Genomic DNA, 16,397 nt, shown 5'->3' on the forward strand with positions numbered 1-16,397 from the left:
CGGAGGTTATACATCTTGTAAAACAGAATTTTTTGCCATTTGTTTTAGCTAAATTTCTTATTGTTTTGTTATTGATTAACCTTCCTTCCTTCCTTCCATTTCTTTAACTTGATATTTTTATGAACTTTTTCCATGCAAGGTATTGAAAAAGAAGCAAACTACATTTTGTAACTGTAACTACTAGAAATATTATTCAGGAGAACAGAGTGAGATATTTTCCTTTAAACAAAAACAAAACCCTGTGGGCAGTCCCAGGCATGTAACCAATTACTTATCCATTTGTCCATATACCTTTTGTTATATGAATATTTTTCACAGTATGAATGTCTTTAAGACTCACAAAGATGCTTTTGGCAGATCATCAAATACTGTTCCACCTTTTAAAAGAGTGATAGCTATTTATAATAGGGGCACTGCAATCTCCATCACTATACAGGAACCACTGTGCAATACAAAAGGAGAGAGGCGAATATCTGCAGTGACTGTCCCTGCCTTCAGTATAATAAACTTGAAGACAATGTGGAGGGTGCATGCACAGTGCATTTGTGGGTTTTCCTTTTAGCCATGTGTTCTGTAACCTAACAGGAAGGAAAGGTCTAAAATGTCAAGGCACAGAGGGTATTTTCTTAGATTTCTAGAGGGAAAATATTGAAATTAAAGGAAGAGAAAAACATTATAATATCTCCTTTTCAATTAATGTAAGTGACATATTTTCATCTTTCCTGCACTCAAATCTAGTTGTCTAAAATATGTACTTTACAAAGAATTGGTCAAGGTTACATTTCAGGTGAATGTATTCATGTACTTTAATTTTTCCCCTTCACAGAGCTTCCTTCTCTTTCTCTCAGCACAGGCGCGCACGCACACACACGCACACACACACACACACACACAAATACTTGCTGAACAAGCTGATAAAATCCTGTATAGTTTTAATGACTACAAGAGTGATAAGGCTTTAAAAATATGAGTATTCACAAAGGCATCTGATTTTCTTGCTTAGATTGGGTTCTACTTCTTATATTCACCTCTGGTCATTTGTCATAGTAGACTTAGCACTTTAAAAAATAATAATGGGGTCACTGGAGCATTTCCCAATAGTTTAATAGAATCACATTCTCTCTCTTCGTTTAGCAAATAATTTAGACCTAATGTCCATTTCTGGGGTTTTACCTGTAAATGATCCTTTCTAAAATATGCAAATAAGTCCCTAAAAGCTGGATGTCTGATTATGCTGTATTGCCAAGGGCAAAATAAAGACTAAAATACTTTAAAGGGATTTTTAATTCTGTAACTTTTGCTCAGGTTAAAATTATTCAGTTTTGTCAAATTACTGAGGTAGCTTAACTCTTTTTTGATGGAGGAATTAAATCAGAAAAATTTTTCTTACAGATTAACTTTGTAATCAAGGAGGCTGGAGTTAAGTACTTTTCCTGGGCTCTGAGGCCCAGTCATGATCTGCTGTAAATTATCAAAGTGGGAGTAGAGTAAAATACCAATTTCGAGATGCTTTAAAAATCTCAGCCTGTTTTTTAAACCTTTTTAATAAGGGTAAAATATATGTGATATATCATTTACTATTTAACCATATTTAATTGTATTGTTCAGTGTCATTAAGTACATTCACCTTGTTTCATAACCATAGCACTACCCATCTCCAGAAATGTTTGCATCTTCCCAAACTGAAACTCCATACGTATTAACATGTAAACCCCATAGCACCCTCCCCTCAGTGCCTGGCAATCACCATACTACTTCCTGTTTCTTTAAATGTGCTACTCTGGACACCTCACATATTGTACTTGTCCTTTTGTGGTTAGCTTAATTCATTCAGCATATGTCCTCAGGGTTTATTTATGTTGTAGCCTGTGTTAGAACGTCACTTCTTTTAAAAAAGGCTGACTAATATTCTATTTTCTTTATATACTACATTGTTTATGAGTTCACCTATCAATGAATATTCTGCTAAATTCAAAACTTTCAGAACTCTGAATCTGAAATATTATAAACATGTACCACTCCTATCCCTCACATGTGCTGTGTTTATGTTGTTTTAACTCTGAAATATTTCTTTTTATTTTTAAAAATATTTTTATTGATTATGCTATTATAGTTTTCCCAATTTTCCCCCTCTATCCTCCCTTATTCCTGCCCTCCCCAACCCTCCAGCATTCACATCCATGGGTTGTACGTACAAGTTCTTTGCGTCCAATTTCCCATACCATTTTTATCTCTCCCTATCTACCTTCAGCCTACTAACCATGCTTCTTCTTCCCTGTACTTCCCCCCATTCCTCCCTTCCCCTTCCCCGCTGAAATCCCTCCTTACGATGTCCATTTCCCTGATCCTGTTCCTGCTCTTGTTGTTTGCTTAGTTTTTGTTTTTCTTTTCTTTTAGGTTCATTTTTTGATAGTTGTGAATTTATTGTCATTTTACTGTTTATAGTTTTGATCTTTTTCTTAGATAAGTCCCTTTAACATTTTATATAATAATGGCTTGGTGATGAACACCTTGAACTTGACCTTATCTGGGAAGTACTTTATATGCCCTTCCATTCTAAATGAAAACTTTGCTGGATAGAGTAATCTCAGATATATGTCCTTGCCTTTCATGACTTCAAATACTTCTTTTCAGTCCCTTCTTGCCTGGAAGGTTTTTTTTTTTTTGAGAAATCAGCTTATAGTCTTATGGGAACTCTTTTGTAGGTAACTTTTTTGCTGCTTTTAACATTCTAACCTCTTGCTGCTTTTAAGATTCTTTCCTCTTTAATTTTGAGTAACTTAATGATGATGTGTCTTGTTGTGTTCCTCTTTGGGTCCAACAGCTTTGGGACTCTCAGAGTTTCCTGGACTTCCTAGAAGTCTATTTCATTCACGAGATTGGAGAAGTTTTTTCTTCATTATTTGTTCAAATAAGTTTTCAATTTCTTGTCCTTCCTCTTCTCCTTATGGCACCCTTATAATTAGAATATTGAAATGTTTCAGGTTGTCTCAGAGGTTTGTAAGATTCTCTTCATTTTTGCAAATGATTATTTGTTCATTTTGATCTGTATGGATCTTTATTTTTTTCCTTTTGTTCCAAATCATTTCTTTGAGTCCTGGTTTCCTTCCTGTCACTGTTGGTTCCCTGAACATTCTGCTTTATTTCATTTAGGATATCCTTCATTTGTTGGTTTTTTTTTCCATTTTTGACCAAGCTTAATCAGATCTGTGAGCATTTTGATTACCAGGGCTTTAAATTCTCCATCAAATAGGTTGGCAATCTCCTCATTGCTTAGCTCTCTTTCTAAGGCTTCACTCTGTTCTTTCATTTGGGCCATATTTCTTTGTCTTGGTGCAGCTGATAAGTTGTAAGGAGGCGGGGCCTTAGGTGTTCCCCAGGACAGGGCAACTCTCCTTGCTGCACTATGGCGCTACCTGTCAGAGAGGGGCCAGAGAGGGAATGGTGCAGCTCCCCTGATGGTCTCTAGAGCACTTTTCAACAGACTCTGGGACTCTCATGTGAGACTGACATGAATGGACACTCTGGACATACCTCAAAATGCAGAATGGACATACCTCAAAAAATTAAAAGTGCATCTCCCTTTTGACCCAGTGATCCCAAATATATGTTTTTTTTTAATTGATTTTAGAGAGAGAGTAATGGGGGAGAAAGAGAAACTTCAGTACGAGAGAGAAACACTGACTGGTCTCCTCCCATAAGTGACAGACCAGGGACTTATTCACAACCTAGATAGGTCTCCTGACCAAGGGATAAAACATACAAGATTTGGTGTACAAAATGACACTGCAGCCCCCTGAGCTACCAGGCTAAGACTAGTTCTTGTTTTCATTAGACAAATTAAACTGACCTGTCTTTCTTCTGTAGTAAATTTTATGCTGTAGCAGGATTTGTGTACTGTATTCAGATGCTTAAAATTTTGTGATAGATAATAGGATCTGCCTCATGAAACCTCATCAAGCTATAGGGACAGAGCAAAGGAGTGGATTTTAGACCAGCTTGGTAAACTCAGGCCAATTAAATAATTTGCTTAAATGTTCTCTGTAGAGGACACTACCCTTTTTAATTTCAAACTGTCACTGTTGTATTTGTCTCCCCCAGATGTTGGCAGGACATAAGACAATTGAAGTAATTCTAATGGCAGCAGGGGACAGAGGCTTTGATGTACCTCTGATATTCTCCTCTGATGTCTTCATCAGGACTCCCCCTGCCTAGTTTAGAGGAGATATGTTAGTATCTAAAGTCTGTCAATGATCAAATTGTGCTCTACTCTCCTTGCCTCAGACGAAGATGGAAATACCACCATACAGATTTCTGAATAGGTTTAGTTCCAGACAGACCCTACTTTAAAGATTATTTACCTATTAATTTTTAGAGAGAGGGGAAGAAGAGAAAGAGAGGGAGGGAAGCATCAATGTGTGGTTGCTTCTTGCATGCCCCCTACTGGGGATCTGGCCCACAACTCAGGCATGTGCTCTGACTGGGAATTAAATTGGTCACCCTTTGGATCACAGGCCAGCACTCAATCCACTGAGCCACACTTGTAAGGGCTATGCTGACCCTTTTTAACAAGATCTCCTACTAATATTCAGGTAGTTTCTAAGCCTCTTCTAAAAACATTTAAAATGTAACATTGACTATTTAAAAGCAAATATTACAGAAATAAAACAAAATATACTAATACTCATATTTTTATGAGTCAAAATAAAGTATAACATATTTATATAGATTGTCATTACTAGAATATCAACACACCTCCTTAAAATAAATAAAATAACGCAAAGAAAATTGTGGTAAATTTCTGGGGCCTAAAATTCCACCTTCAATCCTCTTTTTAATGTAAGGATTGATATTTGTATGAATCCTACACTCCTTTGAGAATAAAAGATGCTATCAGCCAATTAGGCCTCAATATAAAGGAGTTTTCTGTTCTCAAATTTAAAGTGCATAAGAGTGATGGGAAAAATAAATGATAATCATACTTCAAAAGTGTCAGTTGGCTTAAGGAGTTATAGCAATTATACAGAAATATTTAAAATATCTTTGATGAAATAAAATCTCTGCTGTTCTTTAAACCATATTTATTTATTTGCTTCATTTTTCAAAAACCAGCACTGCATGTGAAATACAAAATGTATATAAGACTTAGATGCCTGGTGATCATCTTGTATTTTTCAAGTCAGATAATTATCATTTTTTTGTATTTGCTGGCATTTTTACTTAATAGTTTTGAGATAAATGCCCTTAAACCAGGATAGATTTACTAAATGGATTTTGGTTTCATCATATTATTTTTGCTTTTATTCAACACTTCAAATAAGAAATACCCCAAGTGTTTTGTTCAACCCAACATCTGCCATTGGTTAAAATGAATTTTGTATATGTGTTATACAGTGTACCCAGAGGCAGCTACAGTAGTCTTTAGCCATATATCTCCTCAAAAGGAAAAGCGTCATACACACATACACAGGAAAAGTCTGCAATCACTGCTGTGATTGCAAAGCGTTCGATTATCCTAGATAATCAAATCAATGGAAGGTTCTTTGTTTAGGGCACTTAAACACACACACATACAAACACATACATAAAACCTTTTCTTGCAGACCAACCTTACTAAAGTACATGTCACCATTCAAATTAATACAGTAGCCCTGAAACTTTAAATTTTCTAGAAAAAAAACAAGCAAAATTATAAAAGTGTGAAATTTATTTTGTTTAGAATTTTGGATGTGTGATAGGTAGTACTTCGTATCAACTGAAATAAATGCAGATTGAATGAGATTCATGAAGCAACTCAAGATACAAAATTATTATGCATCACAGTGCCTTATTGAAAAACATTGCTAAAATTACAAATCTCTATGTTTCAAATTCATTACACAAACACTTGAAGTTGCTAAAATTTATAAGTTCCCCTTCTTCCATTTATTTTTAATCACTAGGCAATACCCATCTTGTCACTGGGGTAAATGCTGATGATGCTTTCAGGCAATAGCAGGGTATGTTGAAGACTATTAGAGTTAACAACTACCGAGTTGCTGAAACTGGGAAGTGCTGTCATGTACACTCCCACAAGCACTGGTTTGCAATCTCAAACCCAGTGCAGTTATGCCTTAAAGAATAATTTAAATGGAAGAAATAACAAGGGAAAAATTTCCCCTGCAGGACAAGCTGTTGGGTAACCCTAAATAGGTTACAAAGTAGGAGTGTAAAGTGCAAGGATGTTAATTTATTTTACTTTATTTCTTTCCCAAATACTTTGCTTTAAATGTACTTGTATGTGCTAAATTATTCATTCTATTTTGTTTCTACATAGTAGTGGAATCTTAGAGAGTTATAATTTGTAAATTATTCTGCAGACTTTTTTCAGTAATAAATCTTCAAAAGAGGCTAATCCCTGGGTGTACATCTTCCCTAACAGTCTTCTCAGGTGGAGGCCATTGAAATTCTATATTCTTATTATATGTTAGGCCCAGAGACCTCAGAGCTCCTCAGTGACGTTTCTATGTCAGATCTTCTCTTCCAATTTCAACACCTTTGTTAGGAAAGAATGCCTTCTACACTTTTATTATCCTCTTCTCCCAATTTCATGCGGCCAATTATCGCCATCCCCTCATTGATTGAGGATATTAGACTATGGCTGCATTTGTCTTTTTCATTCTCATTTCTACCATTCTTGTCTGGATTTGCTCTGGCTTTCGGTCCCCTATTTTATAGTGCAGAATTTCATGATAGTGATTGTCATCTTTCAATTTATTGATATTTGAAGATGAAGGTGACAAGGAATTTGTAGCTGGTATGCTTTATGCTGGTCTGGTCAGCAATGATCTTTCCTTTTTTCATAAGGGGACACTAACATATCAGAGATTTTTACTGGGGCCTGAAGTTTTTAGGTTTTCTCCATTTGTTGAAGCAACATGTATCTGCATATCTATACAGTCAAAGTTGAATAAAGGAAATAAATTGGAAATTTAGCTCTTTGGCATGCAATTTTTTTATTAGTCTTCCAGCTGCCACAACTAACCTCTGCTCTGCCTGGACTTCCCATTCAGGAGGCCCTCTGGGTCTAACTAATGAAGACCTGATTCAGGTATTCTTGAGGAGAATGGGGACCTTCAGTTTTGCAGTTACACAGATTGAAGGCATTATATAATTATTGTAAGGCATTATGTAAGGCATTAAATTATGTAAGGCATTAAATCCTACACTTAGGATTTTATGCAAACCTTTTGTCTTAGCCCATGAGTCATCCCAATTTTCAAAGATCAGTAATTTCAGAGCATTGGAGATTTAGGAGATGAGTCCACAGAATTTTTTTCAGTTATAGTTTTTATATCATATATTATTTTAGGTGTACAACATAGTGATTAGGCATTTATGTACCTTACAAAGTGGTCATCCCAGTAAGTCTAATACTCACCTGACACCATTCATATTTATTACAATGTTCTTGACTACACTTATTTCGCAGGTACTTTATGTCTTCATTTTTCTACCCTTCCAATCAGTTATAGATGCTTGGCTTTCCATCCTTTAAACATAACTTGTTGTCTTTTACCTACATTGCTTTTTTGTTCATGGATACTTTACAGAAATATCATACATGTACATTTATTAAATGTGGATGGGAAGATGGTAATATTTATGATAAATTTTTCATATTTACTAAGAGTCTGACCAATGGTTAGACAATGACCCAGTACATTTGAATATAAAGACATAGTTTTATACTTTCTAGTACTTAGTGTATATCACTAGAAAAGTTCAATATATGAATCAGAAACACCCATGGAAATATTGATGTATTAATAATGCTATTATAAAAATTTTCCCCACAAAATAATTCTTGCATGACAAGCTGTTGGGCAACCTTAAATAGGTTATAAAGTATGAGTGTAAAATGCAAGGATGTTAATTTCTTTTACTTTATTTCTTTCCCAGATACTTGGATCATTCAATATATAGTTTGATTGTTTTGTAATTTTTCTAAGTATTTTTGTTATGTGTCAATTTTTTTCCCTAAAAAGCAAGATGCAGACACTTAAATATCATTTTTCTGCCTGCAAAAAATAATTTTTTCTAAGGAAAGAAGTGTTTTAGTTTCATAAAACTTAACAAAATTTATTCCTTCATCTTTTATATTCACACCACGCTGGCAGTAGAAAGTATAATTTTTAAAAAAGATTTTATCTATTTATTTATCTTTAGAGGGGAAGGGAAGGAGAGAGGGAGAGAAACATCAATGTATGGTTGCCTTTCATGTGCCCCCTGCTGGGAACTGGCCTGCAGGGAACCAGCTTGCAACCCAGGCATGCGCCCTGACTGGGAATCGAACCACGATTGTCTGGTTCCCAGGCCTGCACTCAATCCACTGAGCTACACCAGCCAGGGCAGAAATTGTAATTTTGAATTATTTTGAAAATTATGAACAAGAAGTACCATAGATATTATAATCCTGAGTGTGGGAGAAATAAAGAACTATTATTTTAAATTATATTAATATAAATATTATCTTATATATTACTAAAATGCTTCATAAAATGTCATTTAAAGAACTCTTGTTATACATTTATTTCTTACTAAAGCATGACTCAGCCCTTGAACTTTAAGGCACTCTCTATCAAATGTAGTATTATGTCACTTCCAGAAGCTAAAGATGATACTTGTGATATAAAAACAAATAAAACATTATTACCTTGATCATCATCCTTGCATTACATAAGACAGGCATCATCTGAAAACCAAGGCTATTTGTATATTTTACAGAAGATCATAATAAGTACATATTATATATCTGAACAATATCTATATTAGTTTCCCAGCATACATTTCTCTTTAAAATGATTTAAATGTAAAGTATGTGCTATAAAAGATTTTAAGAGTTTTTCAATTTAAATATTTATAAAATAAGAAAGTAGAATCAGAGGAGGGAGGTTGGAATGGCTTGGGTTACTGGTAGTGGTCGGGGGGAGTGAAGACAACTTATTTGAACAATAATGAAATAATAATAAGAAGAAGAAGAAGGAGAAGAAAAAAATAAAGTAGAAATTTCAAAACTGGAATGTGAATTGTTGGGCAATATATATCTGTGCGCTTGTTCTCAGTTCCTCTCAACATTAAGCTGTAGGATCTATAATTTTATAGCCAGGAGCCAACCTCAGCAATGAATCAGGTCTAAAATCCAGCATCCCTAAAAACAATTCCAAATGACAGCTTCATCAGAAAAAAAGAATTAAGTTATGTTTGTTACAGCCATTGGGAACAAGAGAAAAGCAAGTCCTCAAGCCCAGAAGAGAGATAAAGCAACATATTTACCATAGATTCTTTCCATTTCCCTTAGGAAGGAATAACTACCCTAACCTACCCTTTTCTGGTACATTTTTATGGGAAGAAGTACAAATAGAGTATGCCCAGGAAAGGCCTGTGTAAATTGACAGAAATTGAACTTATGTTACACTTAGGGCACTCTCATCCCTCACTTAGGGCTCTCTGACTGAAGAACTGACAGGTGAGAGCAAGTCTTTGTTAAAATACAGTATAAACTCATTGTAATGACAAGAAAGCCTTGCATTATTTGCTTTACATGAAGCAGACATTCTTGATCAAGACAGATGAAAATTTTAGCTAATACCTGTATTCTTACATACAATTATTACATACAATTGCCTACCTTTAGTGAAACCAAGAATTTCTAAGGAAAGTTTAGGGACAGTCAAGTATACAAGTAATTAAAAATATCTCAGATAACTGTAGATATCATGGTCTGTGGTTTAATATTTTTAAGAAATGTAACACAAAGACTGTCATATGTGATAATTATTTACAATAAAATTAGCTAGGGTAACTGTGCCCTTAGGTTAGAATTACAAAGACAACCAGAAATAATGTATTTTCTATGGATTTCATATATTTTATGTATAAGAAGTATGTGAGAGCAGGGATAACAAACATAATTGTATATGCAGAAGGGGAGAAAAGGGCAGATTACACACACACATATATATATATATATATATATATATGTGTGTGTGCATAAATATTTCTTCAATTCAAAATTTTTTGCCTTCAATGAAAAACATCTCAAGCCAACAGTGAAGCCATTGAATAAGTTCAGTTGCTGTCTAGTAGGAATTCATGCACTAGAAGACATTAATATTGACATTTCTATGGCTCAGAAACCTCTGAATCCCCAATGCCAATTTCAAAAGAAGAGTCCATACATCCCACTTATAGCATCTTTATTTCTAAGGCAGAGTAGCTCCATTATTTGGGGATGTTTCTGTAATCAAGGAGAAATTGGACAGTTAAGGAACCAAAATTCTTAATTATGTTAGTGAAGGTGTCCTGAGCATTAAATATTTTATAATATTGCAAAGTAAGACATAAAAGATATAAATAAGTTGGTTAAAGAAAAGGTGGGGAGGGATTAAAAGGACCACCTTCTTTCACTGCACACCACAAAAAAATCAAAATGAATCACGTACATAAGTGTTAGATGCAAAACCATAAAAAATCAGAGAAGAAAACATAGCCAGCACAATCTCAGACATTGCTTGTAGCAATATTTTATTGGGTATATCTCCCAGGGCAAGGGAAACAAAAGAAAAAATAAACAATTGGGACTACAGTCAAGTTAAAAGTTTTTGCACAGTAAAGGCAATGAAAACAAAATAAAAAGACAACCTACAGAATGGGATAACATATTTGGTCACATATCTGATAAGGGAATAATATCCAAACTTTATAAAAAACTCACAAAACTCAACATAAAAAAATGTGCAAAGGACCTAAGAGACACTTCTCCAAAGAGGACACACAGATATCCATTAGACATATGAAAAGATCCTCAACATCACTAATCATCAGAGAAATACAAGTTAAAACGACAATGAGCTATCACCTCACACCTGTCAGAATGGCCATCATCAACAAATATACAAACAACAAGTGCTGGAGAGGGTGTGGAGAAAGGGGAACCCTTTTGCATTATTGGCGATAAAGGTGCACCCACTATGGAAAGCAGTATGGAGATCCCTCAAAAAATTAAAAATGGATCTGCCTTTTGACCCAGCAATCCTGCTTTTGAAAGTTTACCTGAAGGAACCCAAAATACTAATTAAAAAGAACATAAGCATCCCTATGTTCATTGCAGCATTATTTACAATTGCCAAAATATGGAAGCAGCCCAAGTGTCCATCAGTAGATGAGTGCATAAAACAACTATGGAACATTTACACCATGGAATTCTACTTTGCCATAAAAAAAGAAAATTTTACCCTCTGCAACAGTATGGATGAATACAGAGAACATTATGCTAAGTAAAATAAGCCAGCCAATGAAAAACAAATACCATATGATTTTGCTCATATGTGGAATCTAATAAACAAACTGACTAAAAAGGAAAATGGGGACAGACTCATAGGCAGAACACAGGATGACAGTTAAAGGATAGGGGGAATTAAGGGGGTGTAGGGATTGAGCAAAAAGGAAAAAAGACTCATGGTTGTGGGCAATAGTGTGGTGATTGCTGGGGAGACTGGAGAATCAGGGGGCTAATGGTAATGGACACAATATAAAAAAGATTAAATACAAAATAAAAGTCGATACTTACAAATAGTCATGGGGACGTTATCATGTATAGCATAGGGAATATAGATATGGTGTTAGATGGGTATTTCACTTATTGCGGTGATTATTTCTTGTAGTATAAATGTATAATCACTGTGTTGTACGCCTGAGCAAAATGGGTCCCAGAAGAGAGGCAAAGACAAACATGGCAGATGTGGGCCCACATGTGTCGAAAACCTGCACTCACAGCATGTGGCATTTGGGGAGGGTATTTTAAAACAAAATGCATGCAGAAGCCTCTCTTTCTTCCCTGCCCCATGTTCCTGGCTGGGGAGCACTGGCAGGGCTGGCAGACCCTGGGCCCCCAGGGGGCTTAGGCCTCACGCGCTCAGAAGGAGCTGGAAAGTCAGAGTCCCACGCTGGGACGTTCCCCCATGGGCACCAGCTTCTGGGACACTATGAGCCTGTTCAGCATGGTGCAGGCATCCTGGGCTGCTCTCATATTCTCACTGTGATCAGTGCACAGAGGTTGGGAGAAGCACACAGTGGTATCAGCTGGGAACCTCCCTCAGCCCCAGGGGCACCAGGACACCAGGGCTGGAGCTTCCCTCGCCCCACAGTCTGAAGTAATCTGACAGTGCAGCCCAGACCCCAACAGAGAGAGCTGAGTTGGTGGCAGTGCTGGAACCCAGAAGTGCACACCAGAGAGAGATGGAGCCTGAGACTGGACACCCATTTGTGAAGCCACCATGGTACTCAAAATATCAGATAAGATGGGATGAGGTGTTTTGGTGACCACTCTGGTCCTGGAGGTGCCTGGTATTCTGTGCTTTGTGTAAGAGGTTGGCTTGGAGCAGGATATGACGTTAACCCTCTCAAATTGGGTACTGTGTTAATACAAGCCTCTTTCCTCCCCCACAAATCATCATGTTATGCTTATACATGGGGAAAGCCACTGGACACCAGGCTGCTCATTTACAAAACTAAGTAAATCGTATGTCACTTGTAATTTAAAAAAGAAAATTAAAATATTTGAGGAAAACAAACAAAAATTGCCTTGATAACCTGGGTAAAAGCTATAGTATTGTGATTAAATTAAACAAATATTTAATTATTGGCAATAGAACCTGAAAATAATATAAAGCTGACTCAAATTATAGTCAGGCATTTTTCAGGAGAAAAATGAGTCAAGAGTTTAAAGTACTAATAAAGGAGCATTGTCAAAATATTATTTTCACATATTTATGATAAAAGAAAGTCTAATCTCTTACACCCTTTATCTTAACGAAGTATGTTATAGCTGCTGTTACAGGAGATTTTCAATTTAGTTTACATATTTTCAAAATGTAGCACTACTCGATACAGAACTACTAAAGCTTCCTTAGGATTATTACATGAGACAACTATATCAAATGCTGAAAAAGTAAATGACTTATTTAAATGTTATTAGCTTACCCTAATGTAGTATTCAGTATTTACATAATAAAACCAACTCTCTCTATATATATGTACACAGATACTTCTCCCAGTTTTGCAGATTACATTTAAAGTTAGAAAACATCTGAATGAGAAATGTAATGTACAGATTGTGTAATATACAGGTATAGGAGCCAAAAAAGTTTTAAGTTTCACACCCAAGAGAATTTGTTTATAAATTCATTATTTTTACTCAATTCCTATAGGTTCATGTGTGTGTATGTGCATGTGTGTGTTTCAGTTTTCTCCTATATATTACTTCAGGTCTCTGGGGTCCCATCCCCAGGCAAGAGGTAGGCAGCTTTTTTTATCCATCATTAAGCTTCATATTTCTCAATATTATTTCCAAATTTGGCTCAGTCTCAGGCCTCTTCCACTTACTAAACAATTCTGCCTGCTTCCTCCATCCCTGAGGGGAAAAGACATTTCTATCATTGTCTGGGAAAACAGTTCACAACACAAGAGACAAAACCACAGGGAAAAGACCCGAATGACTTTCAAAAGGCCAGTGGACTTTTACTTTGCTCACATTTCAAAATATGGCAAAATTGGTCTACAAATTGAAGTGGAAAAAATATATGTAGGCCTGATGATAGCATTTAGAATATAATAGTCTGGTGAAGCACTGTTGATAATCCTAAGCAATTCAACTTCCCACTCCAAGAAGACATGGATATATTTTTACTTCTTCCCTTTGCACCGTTTTGTTCCATGGCACAGAACACATGAATTAATACAATAAATAGCCTAATTTACTATGGTTCATAATTTTCTGTGATTGGACTGGCCATCAGTGGCATTAACTTTCTATGCTAGTGTTTGTGTACACTGGTACTTTCCACATAAATAATTTTCTAAAAGTAGAACTTAGGATATTCAGAGAAAATGCATTGCAAAATTTGCAGAAGACTCTAATTTTTCACTATAAAACATGTCATTAAAATCTCCCTGTGGTTTATGCTGGTTACTCATGGTCTGAAAGAAAGGCTTGGGGCTAATTGTATACAGTTTGGAAGCAGGATGGATTTAATGACATGTGTCTAGTTGCTGTCATGAGTTAGGTGGGATTTTTATTCTGATCTGTGCTTCTGTAAATTCTGCCCACCAAATGAGAAAGACTGAATCCACTTCAATTATTCCTGAAGTCTGAAATGTCAATTTACTAAGAAAATTATTTTCCATATATCAAGTGCTTATTATTTTTAATACATGGTACTGAACTAAGGTAAATGTGTCTAATATTTTTTTAAATATTAAAAAATTAGATATTTTTTAAATGTGTCTATTTATTTTTTAATAAATAACATATTTTCCAAAAGTTTATATATATAATTTTATACATGTTTTACATATTTATAAAACTTGCTGCCAGCAGCAATCATCTAAAATAACCAAAACCATTTTTGTACCATATTTTGAGTAATCTTTATTATCATTTAAGTCAAGAAATTCATGATGAAGAGATTTGAAGAATATCTGTATGTGTTTGACATTTGGCAAGCATTATTGTATATCATCTTCATAACACAATAACTGACGTAATATTATTTGTAAATTTGTTTACAGATACCAAGCAGTATTTTGTATTTGTTCAGAGACTACATGAGAGCCTCGGATTCTAACCAATGCCATTCTAAATATCATGATAAGCTATACCAGCCACACGAGCTGTCGGTGCTCAGTCAGTGTCATTGAACCTTTCTTCTTCTTCCCTCTCAGGGGTGTTGGGATGTTTTTGCAGCATGTGGGGAATATTTGTGTTGGTTGAAGTAAAAACTCAATTTATCAATTGTGAGCTATGACAGTGGCCTAGACATTATCACGTTGATACTAAAGACAGCAAGTGGAAGGACTTCACTCAAATGACTGAGATATTGTTGAGCAGAGCCCCTAAATCCAAGTGCATTTTTACCTCATGATGTTGTTAAGACTAGCTCCAAAAAACATGTACTTTGCATGCTGCTACTGTCACTTCATTCTTCCTTGTCTGAGTCTTCTTGAGGCTCGCCATTCATCTCTGTTTTCCTAGTCCACCACCCTATAACTTAGGGCCTGCACTAAAGTTTTAAAGGTTTTATTAATCTGAAGCATTTTTCTTTAAATTAAGGCTTTCCTAGAGTGGCTTCTCTGTCTTTCAGTTGATAAATTTTGAGTATATATATTTCATGTAAAGATATAATATGACTTTTGAACTATATGATAAGGCCTTTTGGAAAATTCCTCTACTTGGTTATAAGCTTTAATTTCAGCTTGACCATGCCAGCCTCAGATATCTGAAAATATGCTTAGGGACTGTGTTATTTCTTCCACTGGAGAATTACATTATTTCAGGCAGTTATCTCCTTTCTTTTGTTTGGTGATACCTGTGCTACTAAATGTATTAATAGGGAAGGGGACAGATTTAAAGGGTTAGAAGAAGATAGTTTAACAGAAGACCATTTACCAAATAATTAAGCAATGCCAGGGGAACAGGGAAATATACAAACAACTAACAAAAGTGGAGAGCTGTAACTAACCCTCGGCTAAAAGGAAAACAGGGAAGAAAAGTGGTGTCATCTTATCCTCGGATAACTAGAGCCACATAAGAAGAGCACCCCCAGAGTAGTTTCGACAGAAGAGGCTGGAAGCTAATGTCAGAGAAATGTCCAGGTCTCCCATATTCTAAAACTTTCTACTTTCCACTGGCTAATGGAAGCTTGGAGTCTGATGGTAAAGAAGCTCAGGAAATGTTATCTATAAATGTCAGTCTTCTGTGGCACAAATCAGAACAGCAAAGATGAGAATAGGAATGGGTGCAGAGGGCAGTAAATGTAAAATATCCCACAATACTTAAATGGACAGATCTCACCTCTGAATTCCTGACCCTTATAGTCAACTGCTTACTTGATATTACCACTTGAATAACAATCGATATTCATGTTATTCACAATTCTAAGATGATTCCCAAGATCCTGCTTCCTATGTGCCTAGAATAACACTCTCCTCTTGGCTGTGGAGGGACATATGAACATGATGATATAGTTTCCCCTTGATTAGATTATGTTACATTATCAAGATGAAAGGGTAGTCGCTCCATGATGACATTACTTGACATAGAATTTCTCGGTAGCTGACTAGAGGGGTACTCCTACTGGTGTCGAACAAGTAGCTATCCTATTACGGAGAGGATCCCCTGGCATGTGGCTTCCAGGAGCTGAGAAAACCTCATATTGATAGCTAGCAAGAAAGCAAAACCTGAGGCCTACACCTTCAAGGAATAAAAAGTTGCCAACAAAGTGAACAAATTTTTAAGAAAATGCTGTGCTGGAGATAAGAATCCCAGAAGGCGAACATCTCAGTTTCAACCTTGTGAG

This window comes from Artibeus jamaicensis, unplaced genomic scaffold, assembly GCF_021234435.1.
Source record: "Artibeus jamaicensis isolate MK-2021 breed Jamaican fruit bat unplaced genomic scaffold, CSHL_Jam_final contig_466, whole genome shotgun sequence".
NCBI lineage: Eukaryota > Metazoa > Chordata > Mammalia > Chiroptera > Phyllostomidae > Artibeus > Artibeus jamaicensis.